Below are 27,887 nucleotides of genomic sequence, written 5' to 3'. Positions count from 1 at the left end.
CTAGATTGTTGGCATTAAGTTCGATGGAATAGGAGGTGGTAGTGTGTATGAGTTATTTTCTATAGGAGTGGTCATTGTCTCCAGACGCGTGCCAATGGTATGCACAGACTCTGCAAGTTGTCTTGAAGGGAGCTCCAACTTCACAACTAGTAGGGGTGTAGGAGGAGAGAGATTGCCAATGAAAAGGGCATGGTTGCCAATCATCAAACCCCCAAGGTTGATAGATTATGGTTGGAATTCCTGTTGCTCAAATTAGGATCATAAGGAAAACCATTTGCCACAAACCCATCCAATCTTGGAGGCTGATCATATGGCAATCGTCGAGCAGTCTTGAAGCACAGTTCCCATATGCTCTTTAATGGGGTGTCATCGACAAACTGTCCAAAAGGGGAGATCCCTCCTCCTCCTACACCAAAGGGCATCATCCTCTCGCTATCCCGAACCCGCTTTTCACACTGAATTGGGTTTACCATATGGTAACTCTATGAAAATCTCAGTGCCTGATTTAGAATCAAACTCGTGGAAACCTCTATCAAGCCAGGAATGAAGTGTATTCCAGTTCATGCTGGGTAGGTTTCAGGCTATCAAAGTTGACATTAGGAATCCCCAGTTTTGCAGAGCGAGACAGGAACTCATGATAATTATGACTATGATTATGCTGGGATGTTGAAGCATCTGCACCATTGATGGGCTGCTAATTTTGTTGATTGTTGATAATTGCTTTAGAGGCAGATTCGGTGGGTAAAGAGGTAATCCCTGTCTCTACCTTATCATGATCCATGTGTTCCAGTGATTCTTAATTTCGTTATCAGTCTGCCCAGGCAGCTGAACCCAAAATTAAAAGCATAAGAATACATGACCCTAAATTTATTGATTTGATTTATTTTCAGCATTCAAAGGGAACCAAACACAGGTCATCCCAACATATATACCACTGATAAAATGAGTCACAAAGTCGTATATGGCCTCAACTAACAAATGGGTTTTCATCAGAGATCTTTTGTTTTAATCAGAAAGAAACATAAAAGCAAACCAACAAAGGAAAAAGTAACAATAGGTATCACCTGAGCAGCCATGCGAGCCAATTTGTTTCAGAACTTGGTGACATCGGGCAGTTCCTACTGCCACATTGTAGCTTTGTTCCTACGCCAAACATCCTATGTGTCTGCCGCTGCCGCTGCCGCCGCCGCCCTAATCAAGATGCAAGAATAGCCATTTATTTAGAGAGTCTTTGTCCATGAGATCGTAAACCAGGATCCTCTAGCAGGCATTGTTCTTCCCTCTCCTTGAAGAGTTGTAGAGTGAGCAAGAGACCTATTCAAAATTCTTGAAATTGGAGTAACATCAGAGGACGAAACAAGTGATGAGGGTGAGTAAAATCAGAGGACGGAACAGGTGGTGAGGGTGCCAGGCTACAAAACCTCTGCTGAATGTTTATATGAGATTTTTGAGTTTTCTCGCAGCAATTCTGGCATTCTGGTGTCCTCCATGTTTAGTGACATAAACTCCACTAAAAATTTAAACGGACTCTCCTTAAAATAGTGCACATAGATGTCAAGTGGAAAGCAGAAAGGTGGCCTAAAAATCTGTGCATAGATTTCAAATGCACATGAAAAGTGTAGACGGTCGAACTGATTTGAAAGAAGGCCTATCTACCTAATTAATTTAAATTAAATCTCTTTCATGTTTGCATTTATTTTATTACATCATATTTTTAATAAGCAAATAATGAATCCAATTTCTCCTTAGCTTCTCCTTTCATTTGCTAGAAAAGTGGCTTAAAACATATCAAAATTCTTATATAGTCAGATCATACACACTTGTGAAAGCACTTGATTATCATTTTTCTGGCAAAACTTCATCACATTGATCATATATATGTATAAATTTCAAGAATTTTCTACAACTTGGCAATTTTTTTATTCTCAAGTATTTCTGAAAAAGAGCTCATTTTCAACACTCTTGCCTTCTAACATAAATTTGAGGTGGATGTAATTTGACAAATTCATTATTTAGAATTTTTAAATTAAATAAGAAGATGTTGAACATTTGAAAATTTTGGGAAATACATGGGAGAACTTGAAGATTCATGATGTAAACCTACAGTCAATATTCTTCTAGGTATGCATTTTACAGGTTCATCTTCATTTATTGTTATTTTTTCTCTGGAACAGACTAATTTGTTCCTTATTTATGTTATGTTTCTTTTTGTAGGTCTTCATTGACTTGATTGTGGAGACCTCAGATAAGCAAGTAGCCAACCGTTTTTCAAATCTACATCATGTTTAGTGAAGTATTATTTGTTGTTCATCAGAATATTAGTATTCTTTAATTTTTCTTTCATTCATTAAATCCCTAATATACCTTTAATGCATTATCAAAATATTTATATCGGAACTCCCCTCATTTGAAAGCTTCGATAAAATGATTCTCTAATCCAATATTTCTGATAAATTGATATAACTAATAAAAGGGGATTTTTGTTTAAAAGACGAAATTAAACTAGCTGATTCATTTTAATTAAATACTTTAAGAGCTATCAACCCCACAGGATTTCCACTTTGAATATTAGAATTTCCAAACATCAGAATTTTTAATGTGAACCTCATCCCGATCAACTAATCTTCGATATCCCGATCCGCTGAACCTTCGATATCTCTTTTCGCCCATCCTCCAAACGTGGACCTCCGATATCCCTTCCTGCTCATGCTTTTAGCCGTTGCAAAATAAAATCCTATCAGAAGGTAACACGTCACATTTTTCAAAGGAACAATCATAAGTTTTCTCCGATATTTTTTTTCTTCTGATATGCTCATATGAGTAGACCCACGGGAATTCACATTTTTATATTTAGCAATATGAGTCAAAATCATATTCTACCTCTTCGATGCAACTGTAATGAAATGCTTACACTCTTTATTTCTCATGTTTGTTACAAACAGACATAAATTCACACAAAACTCTAGCAGCGAATGATCTTTTCCACGATTTTATCTATGCCTGTTCCAAATTTTACAATTTCTAGGTTGAGATAAACCATTGTGTTGCACTCATTCATATTGTTCCCTTTAGTGATATTCCTTTCTTGCAAAGGGACTGGGAGCCTTTAAATTAGTAAAATCTAGAATTCTAATCCTCTTCTTTTCATTTTTCAGAATTTCAAATTCAGTGATTGATCAGACTCTTGGGTTCGTATTATATCAGAAGCATTTAAAACAAATTCTAAAATTTAATTCTCCAATATTCACAATTCCTTTTCTTCCACTATCATATCCTTTACATTTAGCAAAGGAAAAATCCTCCACGTATATAAAACCCAAAGCCAGTCTCACCAATGAGGCACTTCATCTATTGCATTCTTGCTATCACAAGAATAATATTGGTGTTTCCTTTTTATTAATAGCTTCGATATCCTGATATGATTATTCTCTGATATCACAATCACTCCATCAAATGTTTCCATCACATATGCTCATATCGCAACTCCTCTATTGCAACACTTGTATCACATCACAAAAATCAAATGAAGCCTTGCCTTAAGATCCTCTGATGCAATAGGCTCCAATATATGCCTCTTTGCCATTACTTTTTAACTACTATATAACACTCAATCGCATATCGATAAAGGTAAATATCGTAGCTTGAAATTTATGCATGGTAAAGAAACTTGCGATACGAAACATCCGACGAGGCACTAACCTGTATACAATACTTTAAGGTACTCTTGAGTAGCCATTGTGTTAACATAGTAATTCATAAATAATTTGGAACAAGGTTAATAGATCATGGTTAATTTATTTTGAATTCTCTTTTATTTGAATGTTGATGTTTCACTCCATACTTATCATATAAAGGTTCAAATCCTTTTCATATATATAATTGCTACATTATTTGGGATTTGAATCAACTTTAATCTTTTGGGGCTGATATAAATTCATAATGGAAAAGCACAGAGAACAAGCATCACTGTAATTCATTAAAAATCATATCTTCATTCTCATTTATGTGGATTTGGTTTATTTATAATTCCTTGAACATGAAATATTGTTTCCTTTTAGTTTACTGCTTGCCTTAGTTAGATTTAATAAATAATGATTTTGGGTTAATGAACTTTCAAAAGGATTCAACTCCTTCATACTTTTAATTATAATTAAAATAAGAATTTATCTTTTATCAGAGAAGATAATATCTCTCACTAAGATTAAATGAAATTCTCCAATGGTAAGTTTCATATACCCACTTTCATTCATTTTCTTACTTTTGTTTTTAGTTTTTGCTGATCTTAAACTCTATTTTTGTGGGTCTTCATGAACCTTTCACACCTATACCAGATCAGTTTTGAAGTTCATTCTCTTTTGTTCAATTTGATTTGAGATTCTTGAAAGAAGCAGTAATGATCATCATCAAAACAATTAAACAAACAGTTTTTGAACCTTTAGTTTGTTTCTTGAGCATTACTTTTGTCAGAAAATGGCTAAGATGCTTTTATGCAGATTTTACTTTGAAACAAGAAAGTTTGCAGCAGACAGAGACTTCTCATTTAACATATTATCTATCATCACTGCTATTCACCCTCTACATTTTGAGAGCCTCATTTCTTATAACTCTGCAAGATAAAAAAATTTAAATCTCAACATAGGAAGGAACATACATATGCTTATTTTCTTTTATCTCTTTTGTTGAGACATTTGTATAAGTAGTCTTGTTGGAGTTTATCTTTTAAATTTGGATTTTTCTTTCACCTTTCGCTTTCTTCATTTTTATTTTTGTTTTCTTATTTCTTTTCTTACTTTGGTGTAGAGTTATTTTCCTTTTACTTTCAGTTATGGTTTGATTTTGGTGACTCTGCCACGATATATGTGAAATGCTTTTTCCTCACCCAACAGTGGTTGTATACATGGGAAATATTTTAATTCTATCTATTTCAATGAATTTGATTTATCATTAAAGGCATATCCTTATAAAACCATAAGACCATATTGCTTTAAATCTTTTTCATGGAGGAACATACATCCTTTCTAAGTGATTGAGTTTACTTTTTCAAGGAAAGAACTGATGTGAGTTTAACACAATGAATCCTTCCAACCCCTCCACTTTATAAAGCCTTTGATTGATAGTCGCAGGGAAGGAACTTGGAGTCAACATTATCAAAGTATTATATCGATTAAACATAAGACTCTATTACCATCCCACCTCTTTCACTCAAATACATTATAAACTAAACGCTTGAAAATGCACTTATCAAAAGGGTAATTAAAAGAGGAAGCATGGGAAATACAAGTAAACTCATCGGGACTATGGACGCTTGCTGGCAGCGAGACTAAGCTTGTATGGCTTAAAAGATAATTTCGTCGAGGTATTGTTCAGGCCTGCTAGCAGCAAAGCGATGTGATAGACCATTCATAAAATGGATATATGATTTATCAAAAACTCCTATCTGTACCTTCTTCTATTTTTCATATGGCGTAATTTTAAAATAAATCTTCCCAAATTTGGATTCATGACCTTTTCTCGAATCTTCTTTGAGCACTTACCTTTACAAACTCATATTGTTTAATATATTTATGTGGGACCTATGAAAATGTTTTACTGTTAGATAGTTTCTTAATCTCCATTATTTTTAACATTTGGGTAAATTAAATTTCATTATATTTAACCAAAGATAATTGGTTCTTCCGAGTGTGTCGCCATTGTTGTAGGGAAAACCCAACACCCCTCATTTTTGACTTATTACTTCAAATAATGGGGACCCTTTCCATTAATTTTTTGCAAAATCCTTTTATGATTTTAATTTAGTTTAATTCTCTTACAATTTTTCCTTTTCTTATTTTCGTTGAATTTATATTTTTGATTGTTTTATTGAATTCAACTTTTCACTAGCTTTCAATCAATACTTATTTCATCTCATTTTGTTATCCAATTTGTAAATGACACTCCTTTGAAGTTTTATCATTTTTTTCACCTAGGTTTAAAAATGTACAAAATATATAATATTTTAACTTTTGCAATTAAAATAGTCTTTCATTGTAAATATTAATCCCAAGTTATTTTTTTTTTATTTTTTCCCATTATTTCACTAATGGTCCTACAAAATGACCCAGACAAATTGTAGAACAGTTTAAAAACATGTTTTTTGGGATTTTGGTAATTTATTCCAATTTCATATTTTAAAACAAATTGCCAAACCAAAATCTCAAAATTTCAAAGTGGCTATAGTTCATTTTGTAGAATTTTTAATTCCATCCCACTTCTCATCACCTCCTCCCTTCCAAAATATCGAAATAAATATCCCCAATTTAAAAATCCTGAAATGAAAATTACGATGCAATACAAAAAATATGATATCACATATCACAAATCACAAAAATGTTATGCACTTTATTTAAAATTCGTGATTCGTGATTTTATTTTCATGCGAGTAGCTATTTTTATTTAGCATATAGTTTTGATTGACCTCCTTATAACTCCTGCTCATGTCATCCTTACCTCACCCTCCTTATCCCTCCACCTCACTCTTCACTCACCTTCCTTATCACTCCGCCTCTCCTCACTAACTCTTCCTCCCTCCTCCAGAAGTCTCCCACTTACAACATGTAAAAGGTGTTGGTTCATATGTTAGTTTGAGATTTTATATATTATTTTCATTAAATAAAATTAAAATATTATCTTATTATTATAATAATTATATTATAATTATAATGTTTTATTATAATTTTAATATAATTCAATTATAATTTTAGTATAATATATTTATATTTTAATTAAATTTTAAAATCAGGTTTTTAATTAATTTAATTATGTTTATAATTAATTAATTTTAGTTTGTAATTATAATTAATTAATATTAATTAATTAATAATTGTAATCTAATTTAGGATTAGAATTTAATTTAAAATTTTCATTTTTAGCCTAGGCAATAGAATTTCTAGAATTCTAGCAGTTTTGACTCATCAATTTTGGAGGCTCATAAGTTGAGTTTTACTTGGCCAAATGAGGCCTAGGATAGCTCATTGTATAGATAAAATCATGGAGATTATTTATGAAGTGGTTACACAACCATATTTGATCATTTAATGGATATAAAATTCAGTAGAAGATCAAGCTCGAAAGTTTTAAACAAAATCAATTTTCTGAGTTTTATTTTCTACATTTTCATTTGCCCACAGCCTCCACTGAGTGCAGATCCATTCATATTTGTTCTCCTTGACAAATTAAAGCTTCACAGGCATCAATAAAAAGCTTAGATTTCTTTTTCATTTGATTATTTAATGAATTTTGATTGAAGATAGTTTATTCCAGATTTGGTATTTTGATTTGATTTTGTATTTAAATTTAATTTGGATTTGTTTTTTGCCGGAAAACGGTTGAAGAGATGTGAAGAAGAAAATATCAATAAATGAGAATTATCCAGCAAGAGAAGAATGAGATTTTGGCCAAATGAAATTTGATGGAGCAAATCTATTCTTCAACAAATTTCTTATTGAGAATTATTTTTGTAAAAATTTTAAATAGCAGATTGGAGAATGGAATCAGGGGGGGGGGATTATTCGCTCTGCAATTATGGAATTCCTAAAATCATTGTTATAATGAGGATCATAATAATCCTGGGGAATAAGACTCCATATTTCAGTGTTTTCATTTGTTTGTGGAGAAACTCTTTTTTATTACGTACTACTGTTGTAAGGAGGAGGTCATTTCTACAAGCAGAGATCGATTGCAGGTGTAACAACCCCGGTGAAAATTCCATGTGAAAATATATAAATACCACGGATGATGGGACACGTATTCCAAGCTGAATGGTGGGCAAGATATCTTAGGGGGTGTTCATTTGGTTGTTTATGGCTAAGTAAATTGGCAAAGGCATTCAAGAGCCAAAAAGGTATTTTGGCACATTTATTTATGAAAATAATGGAAATTAGGAGAAAAAGGAGGTGAAATGTCACGTTGCATGTGAGGAGGAAAATGAAGGAAAATAATGGAGAATGAAGAAAACAGAGGTCTCATTAATAAAAAGGTTTCTAAGGATCAGTTGGCAAGATTCTTCCTTTCAGTATGAACCTTTTGTCAGTTCAGTTTTGGAACTCTCCCATTATTTTGTCTATCTCTCATACTCTTGGAGACTTAGAGTTTTCTTGGAGTGCTCTTGGTGGGTGTGACATACTTGTATTCTTGGAGCAATAAGGAAAAGGAAGAGCAGGAAAGCGCAAGAAGGCACCGACATCAGCAGCTACATCATATTTTCTTGCAGGTGTTGAGTTTCATGTATGATTTGTTCAATATTTTGACATGCATGGCACATGCATGTGGTTTATTGGTTATGATCTGTCATTGGAATGGAGGATTTCTTGGACTGACAGTGGATTTCCTAGCCTTTCCATTTCCTGGATAGCCATGGTAATTGTGGGTTTTCTTTCTTTTTTTCTTTTGGTTGGTTCTCATGTTTCCTTAGTTTGGGTTGATTTATTAGTCTTGCAAGCCTTGACTGAACAAACGCTCTAGAAGCCGTGTAACAACTTGGGTTGAGTTACTAGTCTTGTAAGCCCTAGTTGGACAAATTCTCTGAAAGACTTGGTGGGTTGAGTTACTGGTCCTGGAAGCCTTAGTTGGACAAACTCTTTGGAAGCCATGTCTAAGCTATAGGTTGATTTACTATTTCTGGAAGAATTGGTTGGATAAATGCTCTGGAAGCCCTGGAAGGCTTGGATGGAGACCAATCTGATTATGATTTTTGGTGATCTCTAACCACGAGGTGGAATCATTGTTTTATGGGTTGAGGTGGATGGCCTCTAGAAGCCCTGGATGAGTTTTGATTGATGTGTCCCACATTCATTCTTGGAATATGGCAGGGGGGTGAATGGCTGAAGAGAGATTTGGCTTAGCCATTCTATGGTCGGGTGGAACATGGTAGTCCCATCTCTAGTTGGTTCATTGAATTCATTAATGAGAAACCAATTCCCTTGATTTTCATGTGCAAAGGTATTGATGTATTTATTTCTGTTGCTATTATGTTGGTTATATGCACATTTTATGACAACAACTATGTATGGATCTCAACATGTTTTTACTTGTATGTGAATGGATAATGTGCCTACGACTTAATGGAGGATAATGAAGAAAATGGAATGAGGGAACAATGGTTCATAGAAATTCTCAAATAAGTATTATATCGCTACACTTAATTATGTTATTTACACATGTAGATTACATATTGATGATATGTTTGACGAAACCCCTATCATGGCTAATGGGGTTCTGGTTATGATATTTTTCATTTTATTGTTTTTCGATTCCATTTCCTTAAAGTCACCAAGGAGGTTGAATCTTATCCATAGTGGCCTCTTGTCAAATGTTTACCCTGGCTGGCCAGTTGCTTGGGTAGATGTGGGAGGAAGGTCTTACAGCAAGCCCATAGGATTGTGCACTATTGCTGTACTGTGAGGATCTATAATTTGGTTTCATTTATTAATAAAGGTTTATTTCAGTTAATGATGTTTAGCACTACTATTTACAAAATTTAATTGAAATGAATTCTTATTTCAGTCTTTCAATTTATATTTTGAATGTTTGAGTCAATAATTGGATTCATGCACTATTGTTGAATCTTGAGTGTTAATTCATTTAAAATTCTGCTTAGACTATTCTATAGGCTTAATTTTTAGATATAATAGGAGAAATAAAATTTTAATAGGAACAAATAGTTATAATCTTAGATCGGCAAGCTATCTTAAGAATTAGGATAATAATTGTTTGCTTTCATACATGATTTCTTATTAGAACTAATTCAGTAATTCATCATGAATCTTTATAGTTCTTATGCATATGATGAATAAGGAATTGGATATATTTTCAATAAGATCTTATGTAACTATTTAATAAGTGTTTAATTGTTAGTATTTATGTTAATGAGGAATCATATCTTGTGAGCTATCTCTTCGATCTAATTCCTCCATCTTAATTCCAATTCCTTAAAACATATTTTCCCTATTAAGTTAATCAGATCTCGATTGAGAGAAGGATTTCCCTTTCCTTCAATCGAGATAGGTTAGAATAAATTCATCTTAGATTAAATCTTGCATGTGTTATCATATCTTTCGCATTCTAGAAGTGCTCTTTTAAGAGGAAAAACTTTAGAATGGTTTGGTTGTGCCGTTAAAATAGTTTAAGGGTCATTCTCTTGCCTGATCAACAAGAAGAACTGATATGATTTCCCTGGTTATTGATAACTAAAGACATATCTTAAACCGATAGCAATAGGGAAAAGGTAACTAAACCTAGTTAAACCAGTTGGAACCACCATTCCAAACAGAAAAGGAGCTACTTTAAGGTTCAGACCGGGTGGTCTCCCTTATAGTGTTGTAGGCAGAGAATTTCAAGCCTTCAATAAGGTCCTCAATTGACACACTTGTTGTATGATGATATTTATAGTTTCATCACAGATTTCATTAAGATGAGTTATCTTTTGAATTAGCCCCTCAATTATTGTGATTTTTTGACTGATTTAGATATGACTAATGTTCATCCAATGCATTCATCTCCAATAAGTTTTTTCCAACTAAGTATGCTCTAATTGATATTGCTCCAACTGGTCTTGTTCTGACTAATTTTTCTGAGAATGATCCTTATTAGTTTTATCTTTCTCAACCTACTCTTTTTTAAATGTCTCTTCTTCAAACTCTTCCTTCTCAGAATTCTCATGATATGATTGATGGTGCTCTTATGAAATATAGGTCAAAGAGTGGATATGAGTATCTTTGTCAAATCAATCTAAGTTATTGTGGGATTTTGGCCTGAATGGTTGTGAGAATGGACTTTAATTTTATTGCGTTGACATTGTTGAGAGGCAGAGCTGGCATTGTACTTAATTTTTTTATTAGCTTCATCCGTTTTGTTCTGAATGTTGTCAGTGAAAAAATCCTTGGTGTTTTCTAGGTCATCTCAGATTTGACTCTTGATGGAAGGATTCTTAGGTTTCTAATTCTTTTTGGTCTCTTTTTCTTCTAGATACATTTTTTTGATGACTTCACCTAGTTGTTGTTGCTTTTTAGGATCACCTAATCACATTTCTTTGAGAACTTTCTACCACTGAGATGATTTGGTTTTGGATGGTGTAGTCTTAAGACTAATATATTCTTTGAGGGTGGACTTATGGGAAGATTTTGGGAAGGGGACTAATAGGTCGAATTTAAAGGGTTGCAAATATAAAGAAACCTAAACTTCTTCTTCGACTTCGATGTCCTTTAAAGGGGTAATGATGTTGTGTGATAAGTTGAAAATTGCATGTGGAATGACATAATTGGTGTTGGATTGCTGACGTGGTTTGTTGAATATTTGGCCAATAGATGGCTAGTAGGGGAGATCATTAGGGTTGATTTCAACAAAGTTGTTATATGAGATGTAGGTATTGTCTAGCCATAATTGAATATGGGAGCATGGGGGAAGGGCTCAATGGATATGTTGAGGGACCCTCCATTTGTTAGAAGTGTTCTTGATATTCAATGTTATGCAACCAACTGACAAAATAGAAGAAAAGATAGATCAACAAAAGTATTCTCTTTGAGGGGGAAACCTCCTTTACATTACGTTAATAAATAATTATTGGAAGATACAAATGAAAATACCTCCTTGGTATATATAGGAGTCTAAGGGGTCACAATATAATCAAAGCCTACATAAAAATAATAACAGTAGTGGGTTTCTATGGGGCACAAAAATACCAATACAGGGGCTACATGGGCACAAAAATAATAATAGGGGCTACACTAATAATAAAAATAAGGGGTCTACACTAGTATTATAAGGACCTAACATATTATAGGGACCTAACATTCCCCTCTCCTTCAAAAAAGTGTTTTCCTCAACACTTGAGTAGTTACAGGTGCTTCCGTATAAAATTATCATCCTCTCATGTGGAATCTTTAGTAGGTAAGTTATTCCACTTAATGAGATACTCTAAAATTGATCAATTATGTAGCTGCTAGTTCTTATTTCTGTGATTTATTCTGGATCCAATATGAGTTTTCATTCTTTGTCAAGCTTTAGCAATACTATTTGAACTAGAAGCTTGTCACCGCTAACCTTCTTTAAGCATGAAACATGGAAAACTGGGTGTACTCAAGAAGATGCAGGAAACTCCAATTTATATTCCATATTACCTATCTTTTGCAACACCTTGTAAGGACCATAGTACGTGGTTGATAATTTATTATCCTTCCTGGCTTTCTTGAGGGACATTTTTTTATATGGCTGTAGCCATAAAAACACCCAGTCGCCTATATCAAAACTTCTTGCACTATGATATTGATTTTCCTGTTGTTTCATTTGATTTTGCGCTAGAGTGACGTTATCCTCTAAGAGTTGGAAAACTTATTGTTGATGCTAAATGTGATATTCAACTTCTTGAACCTTATAATTTTCTCTTAAATATGATGTGATGGACGATGGATGATATCCATAAAGTGCCATAAATGGGGTCATTTTTGCTGCAGTATGGAAGGAAGTGTTATACCAGCATTCAACTAGACGTAACCACTTGAACCATTGTGTTTATTTATCCAATACAAAGAAATGAAGATATCCTTCCAAACATTTGTTCACTATCTCAGTTTTCCCATCAGATTGAGGATGATAAGATGAACTATGAGCTAATTTAATATCAAGACAAGAAAATAATTTTGTCCAAAAATTTCTAGTGAAAATGGGATCTTTGTTACTTACAATAATCTTTGGTTTTCCATTAAGATTTTGAATTGTTTCCATAAATGCAGTAGCAACTGTACTGGATTTAAAAGGATTAGATACTGCACAAAAGCGTCCATACTTGATAAGTCTATCAACTACCACCATGATGACACTCTTTCCTTCAGAATTGGGTAAAATTGTGATAAAACCCATTGAGACCTCCTTCAAATGTTGACTTGGAATGGCTAGAGGTTGTAACAGACATGGGGTCTTAATTGTCTCAACTTTATTTTGTTGGAAAGCCAATCATTTTTCCACAAACTTTTGAATATCAAATTTAAGGCCATCCCAAAAAATCCTTCTTGACCTTGTGGTAAGTTTTTAAAAATCCTGAATTCCCTCCTGAGGGAGAGGTGTGCAACTCCAAAATAATCTTTTGTTTGAGTTGCAAATTCTTATAGAGATATAAGCGATATTTGTACCATAATAAGTCATTTTTCTAGATAAATGTATCAGACGTATTGCGGTCTTGATGCAACTTTTGAATGAGATTCCACACCTCTTCTTCATTATTCCATTCATCCCTTAATTCAATTATCCAATCAGGTTGGATAATAAAAATGACATAGAGCAATGCTTCCACATACTCATCCATTCTTGAGAGTGCATATGCAACAACGTTTCTATTCCCTTTTTTTTAGATGATTTCAAAGTCATAACCCAACATTTTTGTGACCCATTTTTGCTGCTCTTCTAACTATAATCTTTGTTCCAAAAATTATTTAAGACTATCATGATTTGTTTTTACGTCGAAATGTCTTCCCATAAGGTAACATTTCCTTTTATTTAGTGCATGTATTATTTCCAACATTTACTTCTCATAAATAGGTTTATGTAAATACTTTCCCTTCATTGGATGACTTTCAAAAGAAATGGGTCTTCCTTCTTTCTTTAAAACATCACCAATTCCATTTTCGGAGGCATTACATTCAATAATAAAGGTTTTTGTGAAGTCTAGTGTAGCTAAGATCGGTTCTTGGCACATTTCCTCTTTAAGATGTTCAAAGGCCTTAGTTACTTCTAGAGTCCACGAAAATGCATATTTCTTTAGTAATTTTCTTAGAGGTTCTACTATTCTCCCATAATTCTTAAAAAACTTGTGATAATACCCTGCTAACTCTGTAAATCCTTGAAGATTCTTTCGGGTTGTGGGGATTTTCCATTCCTTAATGGATTTAATTTTGTTAGGTTCTACCTTAACACCCTCATGAGACATGATATGACCCAAATATTCCACCTCTTGTACTCCAAAGAAAGAAATGGATATTTTTTCATATTATTGTTTCTCCTCCAATAGTTTGAGTACCCTATCAACATGTTGAACATGATCCTTCCAAGACTTGTTGTAGATTAGTATATCATCAAAAAATACTAACACAAATTTTCTAAGGAAGAGTTTGAAAATGGAATTCATCAAACCTTGAAATGTGGAAGGTGCATTAGTAAGGCCAAAAGGCATAAAAATAAATTCATAATGACCTTAATGAGTTCTAAATGTTGTTTTCAGAATGTCTTTAGTATTCATTCTAATTTTATGATATCCTGACTGAAGATCCAACTTGGTGAAGTAAATTTCTCCAGGTAATTCATCCAACAATTCATTAATGGCATGAATTGGAAATTTATCTTTAATAGTGAGCGTGTTGAGCTCCCTATAATCTAGACACATATGCCATGATCCACCCTTCTTGTGCACTAATACTACTCGAGCACATGAATAACTTTGACTAGGTTGAATTATACCGACCTCTAACATTTCCACAACCATACATTCAATTTCACTCTTTTGGGCATAGGGATATCTATAAAGCCTGATGTTTGGAGGAAAACTTATTGGAATAAAATGAATAGCATGATCATGATCACAAATAGGTGGTAGGACTTTAGGAGTCTCAAATACCTTGGAATGATTGTCCAAGGCTTTTTGGAGATCTGGAGAAATAGATGTTTTCGATGTTTGAACCTATAGTGAGCATAATTGTGAAATTATGCCCTGTTTTTCTTTCTTTAGAAGATTTTCCATGCCATTATAGTTAATTATATTTCCTGGTTTCCCTGCAATACCCCTGAATTCAACTTCATTTCCTTCCCAAAAGAATTTCAAGAAAGGTTCTTGAAAATTAAAAGTTATTGTCCCCAAAGATTGTAACCATTAGACTCCTAGTACAACATGAACACCACTCATTGGAATGTGTTAACAATGTTGGGAATCCGTTAACCAAGGGGATCTCCCCGATGTGAAGTCCTAATTAGACCTCACACTATTTGGTGTAAGAGTCCCATTAGAGATAAAGGCCTGGTTTCCATATACATAGATATTTTACTTCGCTCTAGCTATCACCACATGAGAGTGTTACACTGGTATCTTCAAACAACAAGGTACGTGATCTTGGTGAGTGCGTAATGTAACTATGTCAAGGTTCTCTTACTGTAAAGGGGGGGAGTAAAGTGAGCCTCTAAGTGAGAGGTTGTAGTACCACCAAGGAAGAGGCACACGCGAACCAGAAAGGGTCTATCCAACATCCAATAGAGTAGTCCATAGTGGATGCAGAAGTTGTTAAAACCAAGGTGCAAGGGAAAACGCGTACACCATCCAACAGAGTAGTCGACACGAATGTGATAGTTGTTATAACCAGTAAACAAGACATGTCTATCTAATGTCCCCCAGAGTAGTCCACAAGGATAAGAGAGTAGTGATAACCAGTACAACACATTCCCAACAATGTAATCACTAAAAAAACCAAAGTAGTTCAACTATCTTAGTACAATTTAAGCATACATGCATTACAAATTTTTAAAGAGTAGTCTTACAAACATCTACAAAACATGCGTGAAAATGTGTTGGCCTTAATAAGATTATGAATTAAGAAAATGTTATGTGAAACATATGTACATCATACATCACTAGTGCCAGTAGTGGTACATTTTAGCCACTCCTCACTCCTCAAAGAAGTGGCTCAAAACTCTCTATGCTTCCTGGAAGGAGCCAAGGTGAAAATTCCTTTGTCATATAATGGGAGGAGTATATATTTCCAAGGGTGATGCTTGACACTTGTGACTCTTGGGGTACCCTCATGACCGTTCAACTTCCTATGACTTTTCAACTGACATGACTCTTCATCTTCATGTGTGCATTCGTTGGACTTTCACTTTACATTACATTTAGTTACAAAAGATATGGCCCATAGTAGTGATGTGGCCTCAATAACTCATGACACAACTTGACATGACACTTCTAACATGGATTGACTGGCTGTGGTGGAAATGTCAATTTGCTGTTTCTGCTGAGTGATGGATTTTTTCTTGGATGTGATTTTTCTTCACCTCTGCATGGCTTGATGTTGTGGGGTCTTCAATGTTCTTGGTCGTGTAATATGGTTACATGCATGTGTTTCTTTTGCTTGAGCTTATTTTGTCTATCCAAATTAAGTCTTCTAGCATGTTTGCTCCTCCTTCATCCTACTCATCATCTCACCATGATCTATTAGTGTACCTATCCCTGCAATTCACTCATGACGGGACGACATCAAATCAAAAATATCCTAGTCTAAGATGATGCATTATTTTCCATGGTATAGGCTCGGGACATATGACAGGTTGGGAAGAGGGCCCAGTAACTTTGCATAGCGTAGTTCCAGGTGTTAGGGAGGGAGACTAGTCATTAAGACTAGGTAGAGTGCATCTCATGCTTGGATGAGGAACTTCGGGGCACAATCTTCACTATCGGGGAAAGCTACGTAGATACCACTAGGAGGCAAGATTGTGCAGTTGAATTCACTAGTGGCAGCTATAAGGTGGGACCCTGAGGGACACCTCTAAGAAATTTTCTGAGGGAAGAAAAGACATGGAAACAAAGGGACCAGAGAGGATAGTTCTATGCAGTTTCTGGGAGCAGCGAGTCCCGATTGAGGGAGGTCGCTGGGAGGACACCTCTGTGCATTTTCTGGGAGAAGTGTAGGCTTAGGTCTCTACACATTGTGAGGTTCCAGTAGGCAGGGAGGAGGCTTGATGAATGATCTTGTGAAGTGCACAGTTCAGGTTGGGCTTTGAGGCATTTTCTATGCAATTATGGGAAGGAAGGCAAACTGCTCACCTTTGGGATTATGTAGTACAATTTTCATGGGGGACAACCTCAAGCACTACGTAGTTCCGGGTAGTAGAGCAACATCACTGAGGGATGATACTCTGCAATGCAGCTCAATCAGATTTCGATGAAGTGGGGTTGTTTAGTCATAAATATTTTCAAGAAAATGGCTAAGTGTGGGAGGTAAGTGAACTTGTGAGGACTCGACATTGTGATCACACACTTAGCATACTTCGACAACATGAAAACACAGACCACTGGGATAACAATACAAATCATTTCCCTCTATGAGTCTGTCTAGAGTTAAAAGCGACAAGTGTGACACTTGGGATAGAACTTTGGACAACCATGACGACACTTGTGTGACAATGATTACAACTTTGTTTATGAGTTCGATAGGTATTTACATTGCTAGGACAAATTGTATACACAAATACCAACCTTCAAGGTCACCAGAAAAGTTCACAAACATGACATAACAACCAAACATGCTAAAAGATGACAATTTATCCAACAAGCGAAAGGGAGCAAGGCACGTAGAGGAAACCCATGGTATGAATTTCTTTGCTTGCAACCATGCATGTCATTGAAGACATAATGATATAACAATGAGAAGTAGTCCTTCAAGCTACACTAAGAGGTGTATTTCAAAATGTGTGCTTTTTTTCCATAACCTCCAAAGGGTTATGCATTATATGGAGTCTTCATGCTGTCTTGATCTTCTATCATACCTTGGGTTCCTTAGTATGCTTATATTTCTCCTTAGCTCCTTAAGATTCCTATAGCATGTCATCCTTCTTATGATCACTTAGAGACACATCTGTGTAGTTTTAGTGGGAATGACTACTACGGGATGAGGCCATGGGAGGACACATCTGCACAATTTCAGGATGCAAGGTAGACTGAGCAGCTCAGGGACAAACTGTGTAGTTTTAGGATGCAAGGCACTGTTGTGGGATGAGGTCCTGGGATGACACATCTACGCAGTTTTAGAATGCAAGGAAGACTAGGCAACTCAGGGACAAAATATTGTAGTTTCTTAATACAATGGGTTCTGACTAAGGGAAGGACACTAGAGGAAACCACTGCACAATTTTGAATGCTAAGGGAGGTTGGGATTTTTGCATATTACACAGTTCCCGCAGGAAAGGAGAAAGCTTCAGGGTTTCAGATGCAAAATGTGTAGTTCAAGAAATCTGGATGAGGCTAGGTTGCTAAGGAAACTCCAGAATTTGGCTAAGTGTGGGATTAGCGGAACTAAAGTGGACAATGATAGAGCTTGACTACGATCACACACTTGAACACTTAGTGATACAACATAGACCCTCCAGAACATATAACACATACTTCGCTTAATGCAACAACCTTGGTGGCATCTTACGACTAGTGTGGCTCTGATGATAGACTCTAAGAGGGTAAAGGAGACATTTGTGCAAGAGTACGTGAAATGAGTGTGAAACATGTCTATGTGATTAGAACAACCCATTCTCACAAAGATTTCCCCTTAAGGCAAAACAAACTTCCCTTTGCATGACAAGTGATAATCCCCATGCCCAAAGATGGCACATGCTATATAAATAAAAAAGAGTGAATGACTCTTAAGATTGAAGAGGGGAGCTTGAGATCATCAGCTTACCAATAAGTGGCTAAGGAACGATCGATCATAGTATCCACAGTAGGCTCTAAAATTTGAGTGTAGGCCAAATTTTGGAGGGTGTTGCGACCGCTACAATAGAATGGAAAGAATTTTACTATTAAATACATATTCCCCCATGGTTAGCTTGATATTATGGCACTTTCGAGAGAAATTTATAGTTCCTCCATTTGTTTTCATCAATTGACACCCTGGTGCTGGATATAGGAATCAATTCAATTCCTTGGCTATCTTACAATGAATAAAATTATGGGTACTACTCGAATCAATCAACAATATTACCTTTTTCTTCTTGATATGTCCTTCTATCTTGAGAGTTTGAGGAGTGGTAATTCCTACCAATGCATTACAAGATATGGTCAGATTCATTTCTTCTTTATTTGGGTTTGGTTCCCATCGTACATCCTCTTGTTTTTACATTTCTTGTTCATTTACTTCCTCCTCTTCACAATATGTGTAAAATAATTTCTTCTCGGCACACTTATGACCTTTAGTGTATTTCCTATCACAACTGTAACAAGTACCTTTTGTTATTTTTTCTTCCAATTGTTGTGGTGTCAACCTTGTTGGTTGTGGAAGGCTAGGAGCAGTAACACTTCCATATTTATAGTTTTGAGTGGTAGACTTCCTTGTTGCCATAATGTTTCTTTCAATTTTTCTCTCCACCTTGAATGCCTTCTCCAATGCATCAGGTTCCTAAAGGTGAACCTCATGTTGGATATTATCCTTTAAAGTCCCTATGAAGCAATCAATCCTGTGGTCCTCTAGAATATCATTTACCCTAATATTCCATTTATGGCAGTCCTCAATATGCTCCACCATTGAACCCTTTTGTTTGATATTTATCAATTGGCTAAAGAAGGTGTTTCTCTTTGTATCCTCATAATGTGATATCATTTCCTCCATAAAAATTAACCAAGTAACAAGTGGTTTACGAGAACAAAGCCATCGATGCCATACAAATTTATTGGGTTCTAAATATAAAGATGCAATGCGTAACCTTTGTGTGTTTTGCACATTATGGAGATCAAAATATTGCTCCATATGTAGTATCCATACAATGAGATCCTTGCCATAAAAATTCCTCAATGATATCAATCTTTGGAATATGGTGGGTCTTTAATCCAAAGTTAGAGTCTCTAAAATCATTATTAACATTCCTTTTGATGTCATCATGAGTTTCATCTAATACCTTTTTTCCATTAGGAATCATTTCTTGTAGCAATTTTGCCAAACCTTCCTTCAAACCTTCCATCTTAGCTTCCATGTCCGCTTTTAATCCATAATTTAAACCTTCCATGTATTCATTTAATCCATACTTCAAATGTTCCATTTATGATTTTAGACCATTCTTCAAATCATATGTCTTAACTTCCATTTCATATTTGGTTACTCTTTCTGAGAGCGAAATTTGTTGCACTTGGTCTCGTAATTTTGATATATCCTGTTGCATTTCTTCTTCTTCTTCATGTGTCATAGTAGAGCTTTCTGGTTGCTTACTAGGTGTTTCCATTTTAATGCTTCAAGTAATTTTGGAATCAAACAATGATATTTATGCTTCACTATGTCCCTTGAATTACTTCAAATTGATTTTTTAATCAAAACTTATGCAAATTTTTAAAAAATAGACACCTTTTTCTTGCTTTGTAGGAGCTTGAAATTGAATTTGTTGTAGCTATGTAATTTCAGATCTCCAAGGTCTGAAATTGCATCTTGTGATAGCCCTACGAGTCTTATTTCTAACTCCACAAGTTAGACTAAGATTGGACTATTGAAGAAAGAGTTATTCCCAATCTCTCATGATGACTTGATTACAAACTGGTTTAATATAGCGAACTTGTATTGAATGCCACATGTCACTGTTTCGACCTTTGGCTCTGAAAATTATACACGAAAACTAAAATATGTTTAGATTTAGTTTAGTTCTACTAAATTAAACTATTATGCTCATAGATAAAGTTATGATGATTTCCCCAGATTACCTATTTGAGACTGAATTTTGGAGGCTGCAAAACCCCTAACTTCATGGATCATATCTCTAAAAATATAGTGAACCAAGATATAAAATTCATACAAGATGTTCACCAATATGTCAGCCTCACATGGTCCTAATTTCAGCTTTAGAAGCATTGTATAAAAAAAAATTATAGTGAAAATTCCAAGATGGCCTGTTTGAGGAAGAAAAACCCTAGAATCCAAAGTTTTGATACCAAATGTTATGCAACGAGTTCACAAAATAGAAGAAAAGATAGATCAACGACTTAAAAATTATCCTCTTTGAGGGGGAAACCTCATTTACATTAAACTAATGAAATTTTTTTGGATGATACAAATTAAAAGACATCCTTTGTATATATAGGATTCTAAGGGGTCACTACATAATCAGATCCTAGATAACAATAATAACAATAGTGGGCTTCTATGGGGCACAACTATAACAATATGGGGAGCTACATGGGCACAAAAATAATAATAGGGGATACACTAACAATAAAAATAAGGTGGCTACACTAGTATTATAGGGTCCTAACATTCAAGAGCCAATTTCATTAGGGCTTAACAATTGGGGTTTTCCCGACCAACTATTGAATTCTTTTTTGAAATTGTTCATGAGGGGTGTATATTTTCTAGTGAATTATGCTTCCCAAATGCGTGAGCTAGACTTTATGGCTATCTAAACTAAAAATGAAGGAAAGAAAATGGCCTTACCATAATTTTGGCAATCCTGATAGTTGGATTTAACAAGGTCAGTTGCATGGTCTTTCCAATTGTATTCTTGACCAGAATTCGCTATCTCACTAATAGATTCAAGTGTTGTAAGATTAAAAAATGAAGCTTGACTGAATGAATTTAGGCATACAGAGACAATGGTGAAAATCCACTTGACCAAAGGGTATTTAACTTGACTAATAACAAGTCTTCTTGAATTTTTCCCTGATGCACCTCCAACAAGCTTTGTGAGCCACTTATTGACATCGACCATAGTTAAAACCTTGCTTCCTTTGTAGGATAGCCCAATTAGCATGTGGATGGTGGTATCATTGATGGATTGTGTTTGACCCAACCAAATTTTCCCATTGTGTTACTTGTTGTCTAGGTATTTAGGGACCTCCTCTTTCATCCCCTACAAGTTTTCCACTAATGGGGACCAAGAATGTTGTGAATGCCAATTTTTTCTAAGAAATTAGTTTGAGAATTCCATTAATCTCCTATATTGGCCCATTTAATATAGGATTCAAAATGCTTTTCCCATGCAGGTTCATCAACATTTTCTTATTTGATGTTATGCATGCTAATTTCTAGTTCTGTTATCTCAGTAAGGTCAAATCTTGTGTTCATTTGGGGCTCGAATGTAATATCTTATTCATAAGACCTATTTTTTCACTTTACCATGGAGAAAGCATTTTAGAATTATTTTGTTCGAAGGAAATCAAAAGGTTTAGAGTCAGAAATGACAAGGATTGGTATATTAGGGATATTGTCCAACTCGCAAGGGTTTTCAACTGCAATTTTGGGCATTATCTTTAATAAACCAAGGTGTTCTTTAATTTTTATAGTAGTGGAATTGATTGTTCCCTCATTATCACTAGATTTTTTCCTAGTTCTGTTATCTCAATAAGGTCAAATCTTGTGTTCATTTGGGGCTCGAATGTAATATCTTATTCATAAGACCTATTTTTTCACTTTACCATGGAGAAAGCATTTTAGAATTATTTTGTTCGAAGGAAATCAAAAGGTTTAGAGTCAGAAATGACAAGGATTGGTATATTAGGGATATTGTCCAACTCGCAAGGGTTTTCAACTGCAATTTTGGGCATTATCTTTAATAAACCAAGGTGTTCTTTAATTTTTATAGTAGTGGAATTGATTGTTCCCTCATTATCACTAGATTTTTTCCCTTCGAAATGTCTCTTTGATTTATGATTGAATCTTCGATCCTCACCATAATCATGCATGCCTTCTATTGCCACCTTTCCCACGTAGTGGTTAGTAATTGTGAAATATTTTGAAGTGACCTTTGTTGATCATCTAACGGTAATGGTATGTTTGGAATGTGTGTTCCGTTAGAAAGGGACAACGATACTTGATTACTCTAGCTTATGGGTCCCTCTTTTTATCTTTTGTGAGGTATTTTGGTAAAGTCATATGCTAAATTCTTGTGCACGACTGATTTTCTCGAACTCCCAAATGAACAATCACCGTTTCTTTCCTAGTTCACTGAACTGTTGAATCATACTTGATGTGTTTGCTCTATCGGATGGTGCTTCAATGACCCAAGTAAGTGTCTTCCCTTGTATAATATCTATCTTTCATCTTTGTATTGTTGTCGTTCCAAACTTTGTTTCACCCTTAGGAGATTGTGAAGGCCAGGCTCCCGCTCCATAATGTTATTTAGTTTAATTGCCTAGCATATCCTAGTAATTTTTTAGTTAATTTATTAATTTAATTTTAATACACAGAAACAAAAATAATTTAGTAACTTAATAATTTAATCAGCTTTATTTTTAGAAATTTAATTTTTTACATAATAATCGGTTAACCTTTTTTCATCAATTATCCTATAACTAACCTACTCTAAGTGTTACTAAGAAATATGTATTTTAAGTCAAGAACCATTACCAAGTGATTTGAAAAGGTGCCCCTTTAAGGTCTTCAATTATATAGCTCTTGAAGGTCGGATGTCTTCAATAAAGAATGGTCCTACCTATGCAATTTCGAGTTTCTCCGGCTTGCTTTTTACTTTACCGTCACATAGTAGGACTAAATTACCAACTTAAAAATGTTTAACATGTAGGTTTATGTTGTGTCATGATTTTTCTTTTATTTATTGATCTGTTGATGGTAAAGGGAATAAAGTCAATCTTCGTCTAGTTGGTGTAATTTTTTTAGTTGTTCCACTTCTAATTTTTTATTATATTTTAATATAGTCAACACGTTCTGTGCATTTTATGAACAATGGAATGGTACTACTACTTCCTAACCATAAACAATTTCAAATGCATTGTCCTATTGACTACTTATACATTGTATGATAAGCCCAAAAAACCGCTGGAACTTTATCATCCCAGTCAACTTTGTCGACATTACAAATTTTCATTAAGCATTTATTCATTGTTTTGTTGAATGACTCAACAACACCATTAGATTGTGGATGATACACAGTAGTATTACTGTGTTCATTCCTAAAATTCTTTTTCAATATGTGGATTGTACCATTTACAAAATCAGTTCCTCTATCGTTGATAAGGACTAAGGGGTAGCCAAATCATGTTACTATGTTTTCGTATATAAATTTAACTGCGACTTCTTTAGTGCATGATCTGACTGGCTCATCTTCTTCCCACTTTGTTAGATATTTGACTGCAATTATTATATATTTCGTTCACATCCTCTTACCTGGTTTAGGAAATGGGCCAACAAATTCAATCACCCATATCTCAAAAGGTAGTGAAGGGATGACCGAGTGCAACAAAATTTGGTGTTTCGGTGGAGGGTTCCCCATTCTTTGAAATATATTGCGTCGTTGTACATATTGTCGACAATCATGAAATAATGTTGGCCACCAAAGTCCTACTTGCATTATCTTTTGTGTAGTCATTTCACCTTGATAGTGTCCTTGAGCTCCCCCTTTGTGTGCTTCGACAATGATTGCTTCTCTTTCATGTTCTAAAGCACATTTGCAAAGTACTTCATCAATTCCAAACTTACAAAAATGACCATTTATCAATGTGTATGGCGTTTATTTTATGGAAAGTTCCTTTTTCTTCTTATTCGATAGACCATCGTGTGCATTTTCGGTATGTAAGAATTATGCAATTTCGACAAGTTTTGATGGAATTATTTCAATTCTGAATAGATGTGCATCTGGAAGGTCATCATCCATATCAGTCAACTCCTCTTGACACTCTAGTTAGGATAGATGGTTTGGATTGACATTATGTTTTCCTCATCATACAATAAATTCAAATTCAAATTATTGGAATAATAATAACCATCGTCAGATTCATCCTTGATGAACTGGTTTGTTGAAAAGGTACTTTAACACTTGGTGATCAGTGTAAAATATGAAATGGTTTTGCAAGAGATAGTGTCGAAATTTTTGCAACGTAAAAATAATTGCTAGAGATTCACATTTTGTCATGGAGTAGTTTCCTTCAACTTTTAAAAGTTTCTAACTGTTTTAGGAATTTGGAAAATCTATTTGTTCCTTATCAGGTTGTGCTAGGATTGCTCCAACTGCAACGTTTGATGCATCGACATATAAGTTTAATTGTTTGGGCCAGTTGGGAAACTTAAGGATTGGAGCTTTAACTAATTTATGTTTTAACAATTGGAAATACTCATCAAATTCATTATACCAAATAAAGGGAGAATCTTTCCTTAGAATCTTGTCGATTGGAAATGTGATGTCAGAATAATGCCTAATGAATTTTCTTTAATATCTTGTATGTCCCAAGAATATTTTGACTTGTTTCTAATTTACAGGAGGCTTTAGGTCTAATATTACCTTTATTTTCACCATATCTACTTTTATCCCTTCCTTTGAAACCACATGGCCCAATAATATTCCAATAGGTTTTTCAAATATGCATTTTCTTAATATTCAAGGATAAACGTATCTGATGACATCCCTTAAGCATCATTCGTAACCACTGAATATGATATTTTAGTAATGTGTAAATTGTCCAACCATTAAAATATACTGCCATTTTTTTATAGATATACTCTTGGAATTCTTTGACAATGATCCTTGAGAATACTAATGGGGAATTCTTCTACTCGAAAGGAATTAGTTTGTAAGCTAAATAGTCAATTTCAGTAACAAAATATTTTTTTTCTCGATATTATTCCACTATAGGTACCTGGTTATAGCCCAAGAACCCATCAGTTAAGGAATAACATTCATGACCCGTGACCTCATCTAGGATTTCATCTACAAATGGGGTTGGGAAAGGGTCAATGATTGTTAATTTATTTAATCCTCAATAATCAACAAAAATGTGTAGTCTAGTCGGATCATTCTTTTTTGGCTTAACGACCATAGGGCTTGCCCACTCTGATGTTTCTATAGGGTAAATAATACCAACGGCTAGCACTCCTTCAAAAAAAAATTGCACAATGGGTTTATACTTGTGCACAAGCTTATAAGGTGTTTTTCTTTATTGATTTAGATCCCAAAATGAGTTTGATTTTCATTTCTCTCATTTCCTTTACCAGTGCTTTTAAATTTTTATAATCCTAAGCAAATACATCTTGGTATTCCTTAAGTATATCGACAAATTCGATGATTTGTTTCTCCGACCAGTAATCACCAAGTTGAGCAATTTTCGATTGATCATCATTGGATATGTCAACTTCGTGTAGTTTAATCTCGACATCCATCCAGTCATGTGCTTAAAATTTTTCAAGTTGTTTTTCCCTGACTTTCATTTTTTGATATTCTGGCGAAAAGTATAATTTTTCTAATTTCTTGGCTTCTTCATATTTATTGACTTTATATACTATTTGAAATCTTTTATAATTTTTAGGATGGTTTTTATTCAAGGAAAAAATTTGACCAGTAATACGTGATTCTTCCATTTCTAAATGACTTCCCCTATTTTTTTCAAATGCACATGATATATAATTACCAGCCACTTAGGCATTGACTGAGTTTTGGTAGTCAATAGGTTTTTCTATGTTAAAAAATATTTTTGAACTACATCCTTTTAAGTTTGCTTCATCTAGTTAGAACTCAAAATCCTTGATGAATTTTTCCCTTAATTATTTCCATTGAAGTGATTGACTGCAAGATTCTTCCAATTTGTACCATTTATTCAGTAGGTCGTCCAAGGTGTTTAGGAACATATGTCACTAAAGTGGGTATGTGTTTTTGTGCAAATAACTTTTTCCCTCCAAAGAGCTCCATAAAATATGTTGTCACAGTCGTCCATGTTTGAAGTAGAGATGAATGGGTATCCCACCATCTCGCGGCTTATCCTGTGAAGGTTTATACCAGACTCTACATTCTGCCATGTTCTCTGATAAACTTTGTTACTTTCTCGATATGATTGACATGAAATGCCCTTTTTTAAAATTGAATGATGTTACCAAAAACATTTGTTAGATATGTCAGAAGTAGAGAAGGTGTTTCTCGACAATGTTTTTCTCGTACAATTGGTATTACTTTAATAGAATAACATGGAATTTTTTTTTTTTTAAGTCGGAATGGGCTAAATTGTCTAACATTCTTTTGATTTGGATTCATAATTTTAAATATTCCATTCATTTAGCTTTGTGTTAGAGGTCTATCCCATGGAAAGTGGAGATCCTATCATAATTTCACCATCAACATTCGGTTCAACATTGTCATGATATTCGTGCGGTACTTGATAAATTTGTCTCATTTTAAATTCTTTGTCAAAAGATTCGACCCAAGGATTTCCTTCTCAAGGGTCTAAGCGGACGATAATATTATTATTGTTATCTTTTAACTTAATTCTATCTTTTTCAAATGATATCTCCGCCTTCATTTTTCGTTCCCAAGGTTAGCCGACTAATGTCAGGTATGTAGGGATTTCGTCGACCTAGTCGATGACTTCAAATTCGAATATTGTCGGGATCCCCATTATGGAAGTTTTTACATGCCATAGCATCCTTATTGGTTCAAAAAATCCATGGTCAGTTAGTTTAAGATAGTTAGTTGTTCTATGCAAGTTCGATCGACCCATACTAATCCATATTTCTTCTAGAAGAATGTTTACCTGGGAGCCGAAATCCACCACAAATTGTCTGACCATATGTCCATTTATTTCTAAGTCAAGTTTTGGATCATGGTATTCTAATTAATTTAATTGTGATATTTGTCAAACATTTTTCCCTTTTTCTTTTATTCCATTGCAGTTTTTTAGCATATTAAGCAATTCTACTAGGTGAGCAACATAATGTTCTTATTTTAATAGTTCAAGAAATTCTTCCAATATTAGATCCTTAGATAGTAGTTGTTGTTCGGTTTCTTTCATAAATAATTCGACAAATTTTTTCATTGTACCATTTTGTCCTTGCACATTAGGATATTTCATCGTGTTCTTGACTAGTTGAATCACTTGCTGGTCTTGATTGTTGTTATCTTTTCCTGCTCTTGACCTTCTGACTACATGAGGGTTTTTGGAATTTAAAATATCATGCTTGGGAACTGTTTGTAATAATTTAACAAAATTTTATTTAATATTTTCTCAATAATTTAAGGGAAATCCTCCAAAGAGTGATCACCCATACCACACATATTGCAGAAGCGCAAATGGGTTTAATATTTGAAGGGGCATTCTGTAGCAATGTTCCCTTCTTTTCAATAGGTATAGTAGTAAAACCTTCCTCTACCTTGACCACGACCGCATCCTCTACCATTATATCCTCCTCATCATCCGCCAT

The 27,887-nt window shown here is 34.4% G+C and overlaps 1 pseudogene; it reads right to left on the bottom strand.

Annotated features, from left to right (window-relative positions):
- On the bottom strand, window positions 1–27,887 carry LOC149149666 (transcription factor GAMYB-like; annotated as a pseudogene).

The sequence above is a fragment of the Pinus tabuliformis genome, chromosome 9 (genome assembly GCF_031772625.1).
Source record: "Pinus tabuliformis cultivar Carrire ecotype Pingquan chromosome 9, CPIR1, whole genome shotgun sequence".
Lineage (NCBI taxonomy): Eukaryota > Viridiplantae > Streptophyta > Pinopsida > Pinales > Pinaceae > Pinus > Pinus tabuliformis.
Note: the sequence above shows the minus strand (reverse complement) of the source record. Positions and strands in the feature narration are given on the sequence as shown.